We start from the raw sequence: 16,660 nt of genomic DNA, 5'->3' as shown, positions 1-16,660 counted from the left end.
TGAGACAGAAATTTTGGATAATCAGTGCAAACTCTGCTGCCAGAAAGACCATATCCAACTGTGCTGTGTGTAAACGCCATAGAGGAAAACTTCTTGACCAGAAGATGGCAGACTTACCTGAGGAAAGATTGTTGCCTGATAGAGCTCCTTTCACAGATGTTGGTGTCGACTACTTTGGCCCAATCGAAGTCAAGAGGGGCAGAAGCCTTTTGAAAAGATATGGAGTGCTTTTCACCTGCTTGACCAGCCGTGCTGTGCATTTGGAAGTGGCATATTCATTGGATACTGATTCTTGTATCAATGCAGTTCGCAGGTTCATTTGCAGAAGAGGCCCTGTCTTGACTCTGAGGTCTGACAATGGCACAAATTTCGTCGGTGCCAACCGGTAGCTGAAGGAAAGTCTGGCTGCATTGAATCATGCCAAATTTCAGAAGGTTTTGGCTCAGGATGGCATCAAATGGAGCTTTAATACACCGTCAGGTTCTCATCAAGGGGGTGTTTGGGAGCGCTTGATCCGTTCAACTAAAAGTGTTCTCACCTCAGTACTTCAACAGCAAGTTCTGGATGATGAAGGACTCCAAACCATTTTCTGTGAAGTCGAGGCAATATTAAATGACAGACCCATTACCAAGTATTACTAAGTATTTTCTGAATATTTTCTTAATTATGTTTTGTTTGTGTTATTTCATATAGTGTTTATTTTGTTTAGATTTATTATTTGTTTATTTTGCATGTTTGGTTTGGGTAATTGGCACATTATTTTCTGTTAGGATTGCTTTTGTAGAGTTAATTGGTATCACCTGCATTTGGAGGTTATTTAAGGAGGTTGCAGGCAGAGGATCAGGGTGCACCTGGGTGGGGCTATGGTTTTTTACCAGCGCGAGAGAAGCAGCAGGAAGTGATCGCTCCAATTGTTTGCTTGCTTTGGAGAATAAACCATGACAAACCTCACTGGAATTTTGTTGGATTATGATTTCTTTTGCCTGCGTAAACCACGACCCGGTGCACCAGTGGCAGTCTGAAGTTTGAGTTTTGATTTTTGTTGCATTTTAGACAAATAGCCACTACAGCTACCATCCGTTTCCCTGTTTGTCGTAGCTGTCGCTAAAGGTCACACGTTGATCCCTGTCGTACTGTCGTTCTCTTTCCCTGCCTGAACGCGCAGAGGGGGACCTGTGCCTACCTGAGTCGTGAGTAGAGTCATGGTCGTAGTCACGGTATGGTGAGGACCTGTCATCTCGACGTGGACGGTGCCATCTCTCTGGGCTGCGGGGACGGGAGCACCTCTCATAGCTGTAGAGATGGTCCTGGCGGTGAGGTGATGATGCTGGCCCACGAGGACGGCGGCTGTAGGAGGGGTCCGGTGAATGTCTGGAAAAGCTGTAGTCACTGTGCGACCTGCTGGATCGGTGGTAGGTTGGTGTGGAGGAGCGGGCATGTCGAACAGGAGACACCGATGGACTGCGTCGATCCCTCTCTCTGCCGCGATCATCTCTGGAGTAGTTGTCGTGTCTGGAGTGGCTCACATGATGTCCTTGTGACGCAACATGCAGCTTCAGAGCCTGAACATCTTTGGAAAGCTTTGTTATTGCATCAAAAAGTTCATCAGAGCGGTCTGCTCGGCTCTTTTCATCTTTAGTGGACACCATTAGAGGTCGACCGATTTATCGGCCGGCCGATATACTAGGCCGATATTTGGACATTTTTTATCCATCGGCCATCAGCCGTATTTTCTTTTAAAAAGTCGATTTTTGATCCGTTGTATAAAATGACGCAATTTTTGATCAGGCACATGTGCGGGCAGCTAAAGCTGCCGCTCAAGAAAGGACCCCTGTGGCACGCTGCTGCATTCAGTTACGTCAGAGCGGAGCGTGCCCGGTGGAATCCAAGCTGTGGGAAAAACGTGCATCTGTTGCATCTGCAATGAAGAATGGATTAGTTGAACATTTCAACGTTTTTGTGGCTCTCTGGCTCCAGTCCAGTCTGCAGCTTATCAGTGTTTACTGCAGAAAAAAAAGTTTGGCCGGGGAGCGCGTTGTGCCGCGGTACTAACACTGCTAACTGCCGTGTTCGACCGTCGGAGAGTTATTTTATTCTTCTTTTTCTCCGTTGTCCGGTCGCTGCACAATTTAGCGTGGGCAGGGCGCCCGGACTGAAAAGGTCTGGCAGAAACCCTGCATATTGTTAACTTCAAATGCTACTTTGTGATAAGTGTTAGCAGTAAGAGATCAGCTGGTCTGAGCTGACTTTACTTGTGCGTGTTCAACCCTGTTGGTGAAAACACACCACTATTGTAGTTAACAACAGGACAAAGTAAATAGGAGGAAATGGTGAGAGTAAATAATCAATCATGGGGCTTTTTCTAAAGTATGTATTAGCCACCCACAAATTCCTCCACATAATGCATGACCGGAGTTATGTTTTTATTTGTATGTATGGCTTTTTTACAGCCTTGTTTCTGACTGCTTTTGTTCAAATTACATTAAAGTTTAAATTTCTTTTTTGACACTTTAAGAAGAGTGTGAATTTTTACTACTGCTTGTTACATTGTGTGTTTACTCAGACAACATATTTCATTGTTTTGAAAGCTGAATAAATGTTCAGAAGAATGGACACGACTTGTTGTTATAGATTTCTTTTAGTTGCCCAGAAATTGCTGCATTTCACAAAAATGTGATAAATATATATATTTTTATTAAAAAATCAGCCTAAATATCAAATTGGAAAAATCGGCTATGCATATCGGCATCGGCTGCCCAAATTTGGAAAACATCCGCATCAGCATCGGCCCCCAAAAAACCTATATCGGTCGACCTCTAGACACCATAGCAGACAGCGGCTCTTCTCTGGGCACAGGAGGTGTAGCATATGGTGTGGTACTCACTGTGGATGGAGGCGGAAGGAATCTTAAAGCCTCATGAGCACGTTCACATTTGCATGCCACTGCCAAAGCCTCTTCGAGTGTAGCTGCACCATGTTCATGACATTTGGATTGCAGGACAGGGTCAAGTCCCGCAACAAATCTTCTGAAGCGGTCCATGGCAATGGCTGCCTCTCCATAGTTGGGAAATGCTTCCAGTACCAGTCTTGTCACTTCTGCAGCGAAAACTTCCAATGGTTCTTTGGGCAGTCGCTGTCTTGCATTCACAAAAGTTTGAAAATGAAGCAAAAACTCCTTTCTGCCAAAAACATCATTGAGTTTTGCCACGCACTGATCATAGTCCTGTTGTATTCTTGGTGACAGTGAAAGCCAGTATGCTAAAGCATCTCCACTAAGGCGACTGGGAAGTATTGTAGCAATATCTAGCTGCTGTCCATCTGCACATGCTTTAAAGCTAGGGTTGGCGATTTGAATGAGATACATTTTTTAAATACTGGTTAAAATGATCTTTATGACCCGATGGGAAGCGATTCATGGCGTGTTCTTAAAGTAGTTTGGAAAATATCCGCTATCTTTAGCAGGAGTAAAACGGGAAAAACAGCAACCAATCGTCTTGACGGGACACCTTTTTTTAAACCAATCAAATCCCTCCGCCGTTCGACCTGCCCCCTGCGCGTACATGTCAATGGCGTGCACTGGCCCTGGTTCAGTGCGCGCGTAGAAGAACGGAGCGTCGTTGCAGAATGACGGAGACGAATGTTTGGGGCTTTACTTACCGGTGAGTGCGCCATAACTTGGCGTAGTGCAAATAAAGAAAAACGAAGAAACAAAGCGCTGAGGACAGGTTACGCCAGGGACGCACTGGACGCGGAAGCGCCGCGCGCGCGGAACGTCTCCGCGTCTCCGCTCCCAACGGAGCAGAACACGTCTGGAGGAGAGGTTGACACAGCAGGCCATAGCAACAGAAGCATAAAGCATAAGTGTGACTCCTTATAAAACTCTCGGACGTCTCTGTGGCGCATGCTTCAGGTGGTCAGCGATGGTTTGCTTGATGAGGTCTTCTGTTGCCGCCTTATCAAACCTCATAACTCCTTCTGCAAGAGTAGAAAAGACAAGTGATATTAAAGCTCGTGTCCGGAGTTTTGGAAGAGAGAGGTTTTTTTAATCCAACGTCTGGAGGTTCCGCCCTCCCTCTGCTTTCATGAGCGACCAAGCCACGCCCCTTTAATTGTGCACGCGAATTATCCGTCGGGTGAAAATGAGAGCCTCCGAGTCCTACAGCATCCGACACATTTAGCTGTCTACAGCGGATGTTCAGCAGGCAGTGGATATACCCGAGGTAAGCGCGGCGGCTGCTGCGTAGCTAACTCTCCTCTGCTGGGTGAGTGCGCGTGCTCTCTGGCTGCGTGCACATGTTGATTGACAGCATGACAAGGTGGAAGCTCGAAATCTATTGGCTGACGCTGACCAGTGCATTTTTGGATGACATGGGGGTCTATGAGACGAAGGCGGGGCTCATAAATAAATTTTTATATTGCTTTATGCCAAAATTATAGTTAAGTATCGAACCAGACTGACACATTTAAGCTCTGTTGAAAAATGATACATACATTGGAAATGAATGGAAAATCCGGACACAAGCTTTAAGAAATCTGTCATCCCCTATGCCCATGCATCCAATACTGGATCAATAAGCATCAGCAAATATTAAAACAGTACAACTAGTCTGTCTGACAGATGTAACGTGAAAGACAAGTAAATTTCCAATTTGAAAGCAGCCAAAGTTCATTCTACAATATTACTACTGCAGAGCCTGTGCCCGTATTGTGTTTTCTGTCAGCTGGAAGATGAAGAAAATGTTTTGAATTATATGACAACAGCAGACACGTGCGCACATGAGACATTGTCTTTAGTGCAAATGAAAATAAGAGAAGTGTTAGGCCTATGTATAGGCCTACACCAAAGCTGTCCTACTACTAAAACATCACTGACCCAAATATGTTCATCAAGTTGGGTATGGAGCAGTAGCGGCCCGTAGCGTGGGGCGCAGGTGGTGAGAGAGCTTGTTTTGTCCACCCACATTGCCAGCCGCGGGCGGTGCGGTGTTAATTCACTTCTGCATTGACGGGAGTGCTCGTTTCGCATTCAAGGCGCATTCCAAACAACACAACAGGTAGGCAACGATGATTTTTACTAAACTGGTTTCCTCAACACTGCCAGCCTGGAATGCGCGGGTATGGAAACAAGCGCTCCCGCCACCTCCACCGGCCGCTACTGGTATGGAGCTGCAGTCCCTGTTCCTGTCAGTCATGAGGGAAAGTCATGTTTGCAAATGGATTTCACCTAGAACAATTGTCACTTGTCAGAGGAAAGTATGAGGAAAACAAAGCTAAGGAGAAACTTGTAGCTGTTGTTGAACTTCCTATTGGAGACTGTAACGACTGAATTGCAAGCGAAATGAGGACGATAGAAATAAATTCAATGGCTACTGTCAAAAACTACAGGAAGAAGTAAATACCCCAGTGACCCATCGTTTTCCCACATTCTACTTTCGCAAGGGGGAGGGATTGTATGCAAAATGGGTATATTGCGATTTATATTGGATTTGTCTAATATCTTTGGTGCTGTATGTCGTAACAGCTTGAAACTGCACTGCAACCCGCAATGCTACAGGGAATGCACCCTCCAAATTGTAGATCATTCAGTGGAGATAGGTGTAAGACACTAAAGACAGAGATTTGCTGCATTATTAGGTAGATATGGACTTACCTTGTATTGCCTTGAAGATTCTTGTGCCCCTTAAAGCTCTTTTGTCCTTGTGGCCCTTGCCCATCATATTAAATTGCGCCATTAGGGTGTTCGAGAACAGCCTTTACAAAAAAAAAAAAAAAAAAAAAAAATTAGGAACACAACTTATAATACTTTTTGGCTGACAGACTTTGAGGGCATTACAAGCATGTTAGAAATTTACAGTCACTTAAAATATTTTGAACATGCAAATTAACAATCTGCAGATCTGCTCCCTAGCCATGACACTACAGCTACCAGCTACTTAAATATTACCAATTACATACTTCAAGTTCCTTCTAGTATAGTTGACTACTAATAATAACTTGAAATACATAGCTGGCAATACTGCTGTGTAGCTGGCAGTTGTAGCCCAATGGTTAGGAAGCAGGTATATAGATCAGTTCAGTGTGCGAAATGTTTACCAGCCGTCAGCATAAACACACCTGTCAAGGACTTTTCGGACGCACTCTTTTGGGTCCCTTCCTCCTACTCTAGCCAGACGCTGCACCTGTTGGAATATGCATCCTAAGTGCTCGGCAATATGTCTTCACTTCAACGCTATTGACGAGACATTTTCAGATTTGTAAAAACCCACCATGTGTTCAAAGTTACTCTCGTCAGTGAGATGCTCCTCCTCCTCGTCAAACTGCTCCATGGTCTCCATCCTGACGATGTTCCTGACGCGTGCCGACGTGTGCTGGGAATCCTTATCCCGAAGCTGAGAATCCTTATCCCGAAGCTCAAGAAGCAATGTTAAAACCTTTTTCTGAAACACTGAAACAATCCCAAGATTATTGCGATTAGAATATGACTCCAAAAGGACAGATAATTAAGTGTTAAAAAACACGTCGTTTCTGTAGGGAGAGATAGATCAATGTCCAGGGAGGTTATTTCATACTTTTAATCCAAAACTCATTTTTGCAGTCACATCTGCATGATTAACATTTGATACAATCAATAATACTAGACTTACCCTCCTGAGGCAATGGGAACGTCCAGGTTCTGACATCTGAAAATGCAGAAATGTTGAGTTAGAAATTGATCATGGACAAACTGAACAGACTTGGGCTACAAGCAATCAGGTGTGCATTAGTACAAAATACTTGATTGCACAGTGCTTTCATTAAATTGAATTTAAACTCACCATATCTGGCATAGCGAGACGTGGACGGGCGTCTGTGTAAAGGAGACTTGGATCAGCGCCTGGTGGAGTGAGACCTGGACGGGGGCCTGGTGGAGTGAGACCTGGACGGGGGCCTGGTGGAGTGAGACCTGGACGGGGGCCTGGTGGAGTGAGACCTGGACGGGGGCCTGGTGGAGTGAGACCTGGACGGGGGCCTGGTGGAGTGAGACCTGGACGGGGGCCTGGTGGAGTGAGACCTGGACGGGCGCCTGGTGGAGTGAGACCTGGACGGGGGCCTGGTGGAGGGAGACCTGGACGGGCACCTGGTGGAGTGAGACCTGGACGGGGGCCTGGTGGAGGGAGACCTGGACGGGGGCCTGGTGGAGTGAGACCTGGACGAGCGCCTGGTGGAGTGAGACCTGGACGGGGGCCTGGTGGAGTGAGACCTGGACGGGCGCCTGGTGGAGTGAGACCTGGACGGGGGCCTGGTGGAGTGAGACCTGGACGGGGGCCTGGTGGAGTGAGACCTGGACGGGGGCCTGGTGGAGTGAGACCTGGACGGGGGCCTGGTGGAGTGAGACCTGGACGGGGGCCTGGTGGAGTGAGACCTGGACGAGCGCCTGGTGGAGTGAGACCTGGACGGGCGCCTGGTGGAGTGAGACCTGGACGGGCACCTGGTGGAGTGAGACCTGGACGGGGGCCTGGTGGAGGGAGACCTGGACGGGGGCCTGGTGGAGTGAGACCTGGACGAGCGCCTGGTGGAGTGAGACCTGGACGGGGGCCTGGTGGAGTGAGACCTGGACGGGCGCCTGGTGGAGTGAGACCTGGACGGGGGCCTGGTGGAGGGAGACCTGGACGGGGGCCTGGTGGAGGAAGACCTGGACGGGGGCCTGGTGGAGGGAGACCTGGACGGGCACCTGGTGGAGTGAGACCTGGACGGGGGCCTGGTGGAGTGAGACCTGGACGGGGGCCTGGTGGAGTGAGACCTGGACGGGGGCCTGGTGGAGGAAGACCTGGACGGGGGCCTGGTGGAGGGAGACCTGGACGGGCGCCTGGTGGAGTGAGACCTGGACGGGGGCCTGGTGGAGTGAGACCTGGACGGGGGCCTGGTGGAGGGAGACCTGGACGGGCGCCTGGTGGAGTGAGACCTGGACGGGGGCCTGGTGGAGTGAGACCTGGACGGGGGCCTGGTGGAGGGAGACCTGGACAGGCATCTGGCAGAGTAAGCAACTTACAAGCCACTTTGACCCATTAGTGAGTGTGTGTTTGGCTAGTAAGATTAACATCTACTAGCCATTTTGGCTGGTGATAAAAAAACGTTAATTTAGAGCTCTGATTGCATTGTATTCGGCACAGAATACACAAAAATACGGAAAAAAGGCACAAAAATGTCAACAAGCATACCTGGAAGCACACCTTTCTGCTTCGGGATGTTCACTCTTGTCTGCATTAAGAAGGGGAGGCAGCTTGGCTGGAGGCTTAGGGAAGCTTGACATGGTTACACCTATTAGAAACACAAGTATCAATAACAAATTACTTATTGTAGTTATTTACAAATACCCATGCAAAACAGAAACATCATAAAAATGTATATGCTTCATTCCAGAACCATTTTAGAAAATCATTATAGACTGAAGATAATACCTCTGTTGATTTCCTGATCAGATTCCGAATGATCTGTAAATATGAAAAATGTTAATTGTATAAAATTTGATGCCCATTGTCAGATTACACAATCATCTATGTTATATGAATGCCTGCCTTCCATGCATTGTACGAATGTCAAGAATAAAATGCTATACCATTTTCTAGGAAGTCCTCCGGAATGGTTTTCCTCTTCCGCTGCCTCTTTTTTGCAATTACCTCATCGTCCTCGTCATCCTCGGCCTGGCTCGTCATGTTATAAAGAGCACATTCTCTGCGCTTTGCTATGATTCAATAACAAAACAATCATTAAAATCTTTGAAAACTAATTCATCTCGGTCATAATTATTCAAACAGATTAGCTACACACAAGCTCAAAGGAGAACTTCTGCCAATTTCAATATGCTATTTGCTAGTCGTCTGCTGATGTTGCATAACCTTTTGAATGTTATTGGGAATAAATTAAGACGTTTCTTGGAATGTAAACATACTCTGCCCCCATTACAATGACCAGGCTCTTGGAAACGGCTGAAAAGAAAGAAAAAAAAAATTCTCTGGTGCTGACAAGTCCAGGGTAGTCCAAGCATTACAACTGCATGTCAAAATTTGCAGAAGTTATCCTTTGTCTCCTTGGATGAATCAACTTTAACACAAGCAGCCACAACCACACTTGCCTGAGGTCATCTTTATTTTCACTAAAGGGAAGACGAGCCAGTCCTCCTCTGGTTCCACCCGTTCCCTTATAGCCTTCTCTGTTTTTGTTGCATTGTAGCTGCAAGGCCACCGAACAATTCTTTTTTCAATATCTATCCAGTTCTCTGGGACCACGCCTTCCTCCTCCCGGTCTCCCTCTTTCCACACAGCCCTCGCATACATGACTGGAAAGGGCAGAACACATTTGCAGTGACATTATCATCTACATTTACACGAATAAAGTAGTACATGAACAGTGGTTCTCAAAATTATTTGAATTAAAAATCCAAACAAAGAATCCAAAGGGGCCCTTAGACACATTGAAAGTCACTGCAGGTCAAAACAAAAAACAATAATTGTAATGTTACATGTTTGTTAGAATGTTAGATGTTAGAATGTTAGACTCAGAACTTACAAAGAATCTAATGAGGAGTAACAAAACCACAAATGACTACATTAGAGGGTTAGATGACAAGACAATAGAGTTGGCAGATGTGCAGAATACGGATGAGGGTTACTGGGGGTGAAGGGGCTGACTCCTTGCTGGTGGTTCTTGTACTCCCATTTAGAGAAACCATCATCCGTACGGGAAGTGCATTCATGATGGGTGAAAACTACTCTTCCCTCAACACGGGTACCCCTGGTGATGCATCTGTCGCAGCTCTCATATGAAGTGTGACCCTTGATGCATTTCAGAAACGCCCTAGCTGGCGCATCACAGACCAAGGAGACAATGGTGACAGAGTAAGTCTGGCCTTCAAAAGTTATGCCATCTTGTTTGAGGTGAGCATACTCAGTCAGGAAGTCTCGAAGGTATTCCTCAACAGGGCTAGGCTTCTTTGACCCACTAAAAATGGCAACAATAAATGGATCAAATCTGCCACACTTCACCAGTATCGGCCAGCACTGCACTCCACTACTTTTAAATAGTGGTACACCATCGATGTTTACACTGAGGTGCACATCATGCCCCTCCAGGTGTCTCAGGTAACGAAGGATGCCCTTCTCCAGCCCGTAATACTTATACTGGCCGCCACATTTGGGTTCTGTCACACTTGTCTGTGGTGTACTGAGGAGTGTTCGGCAATCCAAAGGCAATAGGTGGCCTTGCTTCCTTAATATTGGCAATAACCCATTGATTGCTCTGTGTGTCAATTTGTGTTCCAGTGCCCACTGTCTTAGTTCTTCCTCAAAGCTGCTTGTCACTTCAGGGTCAGCGATCAACGATTCAGATTCAGAGTCAGTACAGTCAAAATCAGTCTCAAAGTCGATGCTGTGTGGTGCCCCAGGTGCACTAACATTCACTGATCCTGAAGGACCAGACTCACTGTCTCCAGCTACACTTGCAGCCCTTGGATTCTCGCTAGCACTATCCTGGTCGCTACTGTCTGAACGTCTGAGAAGTTCATGTAGGTCTCTTTTGAGTTTCCGGAATTTTTTTATTCTGTGGGTCATCTGAAAATGTAAACGTGCACTATTAGCTTCATGTAACCTTTAAAAAACAAAGACTGGACATTTGAGTGTATGTGATAGTCGTATCCACCTCAGTTGTGTTTGTCTGTCCGTCCGAAGTCAGGCTGTCCACCTGAAGGAAAGGCAGAGAACAGTTTTACAAAGTTTCCTTGTAAATGTGACAGAAAGTAGAAATGGTCATTGCACGCGCGCACACCCGCACGTGTGAAAACACACACAAACATTATATATATGTATACACACACACAAAGAAGAAGAAGATGATGTTTGCAGTTCAGAGATCATCATCTTCTTTGGAGCGGGTGGCAACCAACAACTTTGGTGCACAGCGCCACTTACTGTGTCTCTTGGTGAATGTACTTCAGTTTACAGCCTTATCACCGTATTCACTTCAGAGATCTGTAAAACCTAAACAGCATGTGTCTTGTGACAATGGGCTGTTGTGGCGGAGTGGCGTGAGCGGACATGAGGAAATATTGGAGATACTAATGAGTTTTTGGACGATGAAAGCCGTTTTGGGAGCCGGCGCCACACATCCCATTGGCTAACAGTATACGGATGTTTGCAGCTCGATTTTGGATCTAAATTTCTCCCGAAGCACTGTTTGGACCAGAAAACCCTTTTGGATGAGTATATTGTTCTACTCCCTTCTATAAACAACATGAAAACTGTTTAAACCGAACTTATTCTTTAAGGTTGTCAGTTGTCACAGATAAATAATATGTGGATTTAGATTTTTTTGATTAAAGATGTACACTTGTTTCTCAGTTGTCTGAAAGATGACCAGTGACAAAACCACTTGTCCTGGCTTTGGCCCATGCCCAGTCACACTGATAGCATCCGACAATTCAGGGGAAAACCAGGGGTTATTTGTCCTTTCACTCTGAATTTCCAAAAATAAGCATGTTTGTTTCAAGTTTTTTCAAAACTTTCTTTGAAAAATGCCCATGGAAGCTCAACTTCTGGCAACAATTCTGATTCTAAGACAGCCCAAGACCCACCTTTCCACAAAATTTCATTGCAATCCAACCATTATTTTTTCCGGAATCTTGCTAACAAACCAACCAACAAACCAACCGACGTGATTCGATAACCTCCTGGCTGAGGTAAATATTTGCTTCACAGTGTATGTCACAAGTGTTGAAGCATAACAACGGCTAGCATTAAGCGAAGCAGTCAGATGATATATAGCAAAAGTGCTTTGGACTTTGGGTAGGTTCACAGGAAAAACTGACAACAAATTGATGACCAAACAGAGTGCACGGCTGCAGAACTAGTGCCGCTGTAGTAGGTGTCCTGCATTCTTAGCACCTCAACAGTAGTACTAACACAGAAGACCATGTTTTGTCCCACGTCCCAAAATGCCAAGCAGCCTAGTAATATAATAAGCAATGCCGCCATCTTCATCTTACTGCACATCACGAATGATTAAGTAACAGTGCTACAGTTTTGTGTGGTTACCCAAGGTCCAGGGAGATGCAGCAGGCCAAGACCAGGTTAGCCAGGTCTCCTGAATGGTATAGCAAACCAAGCTGGTTAGCTTAGGCTCCGGGGATGCAGCAAGCCAAGCTGTAGCAGTTGTTAGCTGTTAGCATGGCCGCGGCGTCCTGGACGGTGTTAGCCGTCGACGTGATGGCAGCGTCCTGAACAGACTGAAACCAGCGGTCGCATTGTTTATGCTCTCGGAGTTCCTGCACGTTCGCCAGAAACTCTGGTGAAGGTCTGAGTGGCGGCTCTCCTCCTCCAGCTAGCTTCCCGCTGGAACCGCGGCGCTAGCGCCTGTACAGAGTCCCTGTTAGCGGCTGTCTCTCGGGTCAGGGCCGCTCAGGTGTCTGGCTGTGAGCCTCGTGTTAGCAGAGCAGCAGCAGAGCAGCTAGTGGGTCACTGAGTGAGCTGAATTCCTCGGTCCAAAGCTCCAAAAATAACACTATAAGTTTTTGCTTGGAAGAATATAGCTAGTCACGTCGACAAGCAGCCCACTAGAACAATGAGCAACATAAAACAAATCTCAAGGACTTACCTTACACCGTTCTCTTTCGCTTGTTCTCTACACGTCGTCACCACGTGCAAGATGGCGGTGGCACGGGGAATATTTTGAGTTTTGGCCAGATGGGGCGTGTCCTACGGGTTCGTCATGACGCATCTGATCGAGTATCCCCAATTCCCCACTAAAGAAAAGTGACACTTTGAATACGCCAAAGGCTACTCGATAGTAGGATGCATAATCATTTTATTTGTGATTTTCATTTTTTTTAATTACAAATTATTTTAGAAATACAAAAATTGTTAAGTATTTGTACTTCAAAATGATGTTTAATCACTGATATACACCTACTAATACACACAAATAACAACTGTTAGGCCAAATATAATTGTTTTTGTAAATCCCCCACCTGTGTTAGACGTCATTTTGATGTCCAAAAAAGTCAGGTGAAATGACTAACTATATTTAGACGTCTAATAGAGGTCATAGTTTGACGTCGAAATAGTAGACCTAATTTGGACGTCGTTTTTTGGTACAGAACTGGTCTTAGACGGACCGACGCGATATGGACATGATCTGAACGTCTATGCGACGTCCTATGTTTAGTGGGTAGTTTCTATCACCGTGTTGGCTTCACCACACTCTGATTTTCACATAAATCATCTGTTGATTTTATATTACGAGTTAAAGTTTTGCATAAATCGCCCTATCACAGCGCCTCCTCTGTCCCCGTGATGCCGTCACGTGACGGACTGGACCAATCACATTTACATCCGGTTTCAAATATTCAATGTGGAGACGTCCTGCTGGACTCGCTTGTGGTCTTCAGAACGGCGGTTGAGAACTATATGGGTGACGTCACGAAAGGTCTGTCCATTTATTTACTGTCTATGGTTGCACCGTTGTGGGGAGTTTTGCGTTTTCACTTGAAAATGTTTTCGGTGTAAACGGGGTCTGCAACCGACATGACGCCGGAGTTCCAGTCAGGGGTGACTGGATTCTAGACTCTTCCAGCAGGTATTTACTGACGGACCAGCCGATGGATTTCTTTTATTTTATTCTTTTTATTTTCAATAAAACAGATGTGTGTCTTCATAGTGGAGAATGTGGATCTTGATCAGCTGATCAGTGCTTCCTTCAGGTCTGGGGTCAGAACCGGGACTATATTTTGGGGGATTTAGTTTGAGGGGGCACAACTTTTATTTGAGGGGGCCAGGCCCCCTCTTGCCCCTGCGTAGACCCGGCCCTGCCTCATTCTCTGTTTCTGCTCACTCACAGGATCCTGGCGCCGGCTTAGTGGCAGCCTGTTGCAGCAGCTACTTAGCTTGTTTAGGCAGTATAATGTATTTAAGTAGGTTTATGAGTAGTTTTTAGTTGCGTTTTTGTGCCACATCAAGCCTTCTACCAAGTGTGCAACCATGAATGTGAATTGTTTTGCAATCGTGGTTTGTCTCTTGCTGTTTTTTGGAGTTTCTGATGCGGCGTTGGGAAACCCATTCAGTCACGGCTCCATTGTTTACACCCGGGATCAGCTGTTAGCCCTTAGCTGCGCACGGCTTCACTATGCGGAACAACCGGTGATCCCCGTGAATATACGGCGAAGGAGAAGAGGCTGCAGAGCCGGTGTGAAGCGCAGACAGCGGAAGAGAGTATATACACCCTGCTTACCGTCGGTCATCATGGGGAATGTCAGATCTCTACCCAACAAGATGGATGAGCTAACGGCGCTAACCCGGCTGCAGGGAGTCTACCGGCAGTGTAGCCTGATGATGCTAACGGAGACGTGGCTGAATGAACTTTCTCCAGATTCTCACGTCACCCTGGATGGCTTTCAGCTCGTGCAGGCGGACAGTGACGCTGTGAAATGTGGTAAGAGGAAAGGAGGGGGACTCGCTGTGTTTGTGAATGAGAGATGGGCTCACCCGGGTCACATTACTGTCAAGGAACAGCTCTGCTCCAGAGATCTGGAGCTGTTAGCCGTCGGCATCCGGCCATACTACCTCCCGCGAGAAATAAGTTGTGTCCTCGTGTTAACGGTGTACATCGCCCCATCGGCCGACGCTAATGTGGCCACTGAACAGATCCATTCTGTTGTCTCTCGGCTGCAGACTCAGCACCCCCAATCTCTTATTCTCATATCCTGTGACTTTAACCATGCATCACTGTCTTTGGTCCTCCCCACCTTTTCCCAGTATGTGGACTGCCACACCAGGGACAATAAAACTTTGGACTTGTTGTATGCAAACATCAAGGATGCATACTCCTCATCACCCCTCCCCCCGCTGGGTAACTCAGACCACAATCTTGTCCTCCTGGTCTCGGATTACACCCCAGTGGTGAACAGACAGCCACCTGAGAGGAGGAACGTGAAACAGTGGTCTGAGGTGTCCAGGGACAGGCTCAGGGACTGCTTTGAGACTACTGACTGGGAAGCACTTTGCAGCCCACACGGGGAGGACATTGATGATCTGACCCATTGCATTACGGACTATATTAATTTTTGCATGGAGAACACTGTGCCATCCAAATGGGTGCGGGTCTATCCTAACAACAAACCCTGGGTGACTCCTGAGATCAAAGCCATGCTGAACAAGAAGAAGCAGGCTTTCAGATCGGGGGATAGAGAGGAACAGCGTAGTGTCCAGAAGGAACTTAAGCGGATCATCAGGAGGGGAAAGGACATCAATAAGAGGAAGCTGGAGGAGCGGCTGGAGCAGAACAACACCAGGGACGTCTGGAGAGGATTGCAGAACATCACAGGCCACGGAGGAGGTGAGGGGAGAAACCTAGTCAATGGGGACAAGGACTGGGCAGATAAACTGAATCTGTTTTTTAACAGATTCAATCCCGCCTCCCCTCCCCCCATCGTTCGCCCTGCCACCACTTCACACCTTCCTGGGCCAGGCCTGCCTACCCCCACAGTTCAAAATGGAACCTCCTCACACCTTCCCTGGCCAGCCCCCCCTCCCCCACACTGCATGCCCTCTTCATCACCTGATCTACACCAGCCCCCTAACCCCCTCTCCCTGACAGTTGACCAGGTGAGGTGGGAGCTTAAGAAGATCAAGGCTAGGAAGGCTGCAGGTCCTGATGGTATCTGCCCTAGACTGCTGAAGGACTGTGCGGATCAGTTATGTGGGGTGGTCGTGCACATCTTTAACCTGAGCTTGGAATTGGAGAAGGTACCAGTCCTCTGGAAGACCTCTTGTGTGGTCCCTGTCCCGAAGATTCCTGGTCCCAGGGAACCCAACCACTTCAGGCCAGTAGCACTGACCTCTCACCTGATTAAGACCATGGAGAGAATCCTCCTGAGACATCTACAACCCCTGGTGAGCACACAGATGGATCCCCTTCAGTTTGCCTACCGGCCTGGGATTGGGATGGAGGACGCAGTGATCTACCTGACGCACAGGTCACTGTCACACCTGGAGAACCCTGGGAGCACTGTGAGAGTCATGTTTTTCGACTTCTCCAGTGCCTTTAACACCATCCAGCCATCACTACTGAGGGAGAAGATGGAAGGAGCTGGGGTGGACCAACGCCTGGCAGCATGGACCACGGATTATCTCACCAACAGGCCACAGTATGTGAGGCTCCAGACCTGTGTGTCCGATGTGGTGCTCTGCAGCACAGGTGCCCCTCAGGGTACGGTGCTCTCACCCTTCCTGTTCACCCTCTACACCTCAGATATCACCACAAACTGCTACCTCAAACTGAAATTCTCAGATGATTCAGCCATTGTTGGATGTGTTTCCGGGGGCAATGACCAGGAGTACAGGGAGGTCATCAAAGACTTTTGTCAGCTGGTGTAAATTAAACCAGCTTCATTTGAACGCCAGCAAGACAAAGGAAATGGTGATCGATTTTGGGAGGAAGTCATCACAGCCCACTCCAATGAACATTCAGGGGGTGGACATCGAGGTAGTGGATAACTACAAATTTCTGGGTGTTCACCTAAACAAAAAACTGGACTGGACCAACAACACCCATGCTCTGTACAAGAAGGGCCAGAGTCGTCTCCATCCGCTAAGGAGGCTGAGGTCCTTCGGAGTGCACAGCACCCTCCTCAGAA

General features: G+C 47.2%; 1 protein-coding gene and 1 long non-coding RNA gene across 2 annotated transcripts in view; one reads left to right on the top strand and one right to left on the bottom strand.

Moving 5' to 3' along the window:
• LOC115387259 (mitogen-activated protein kinase kinase kinase 14-like) overlaps positions 1 to 16,660 on the top strand; it is a 51,108-nt gene that overhangs the window by 33,373 nt on the left and 1,075 nt on the right. The gene's annotated exons all lie outside the window — the stretch shown is intronic.
• LOC115387261 (uncharacterized) lies at positions 3,883 to 6,332 on the bottom strand. The gene is made up of 4 exons (XR_003931355.1): positions 6,267 to 6,332; positions 6,115 to 6,179; positions 5,651 to 5,751; positions 3,883 to 3,975 (listed from the first exon to the last, which is right to left on the bottom strand). It is a non-coding gene; the product is annotated as an uncharacterized LOC115387261 (long non-coding RNA).

Source organism: Salarias fasciatus, chromosome 4 (assembly GCF_902148845.1).
Source record: "Salarias fasciatus chromosome 4, fSalaFa1.1, whole genome shotgun sequence".
Classification (NCBI taxonomy): domain Eukaryota; kingdom Metazoa; phylum Chordata; class Actinopteri; order Blenniiformes; family Blenniidae; genus Salarias; species Salarias fasciatus.
The sequence above is the reverse complement of the archived record's forward strand: the minus strand, read 5'-3'. Positions and strand labels throughout refer to the sequence as shown.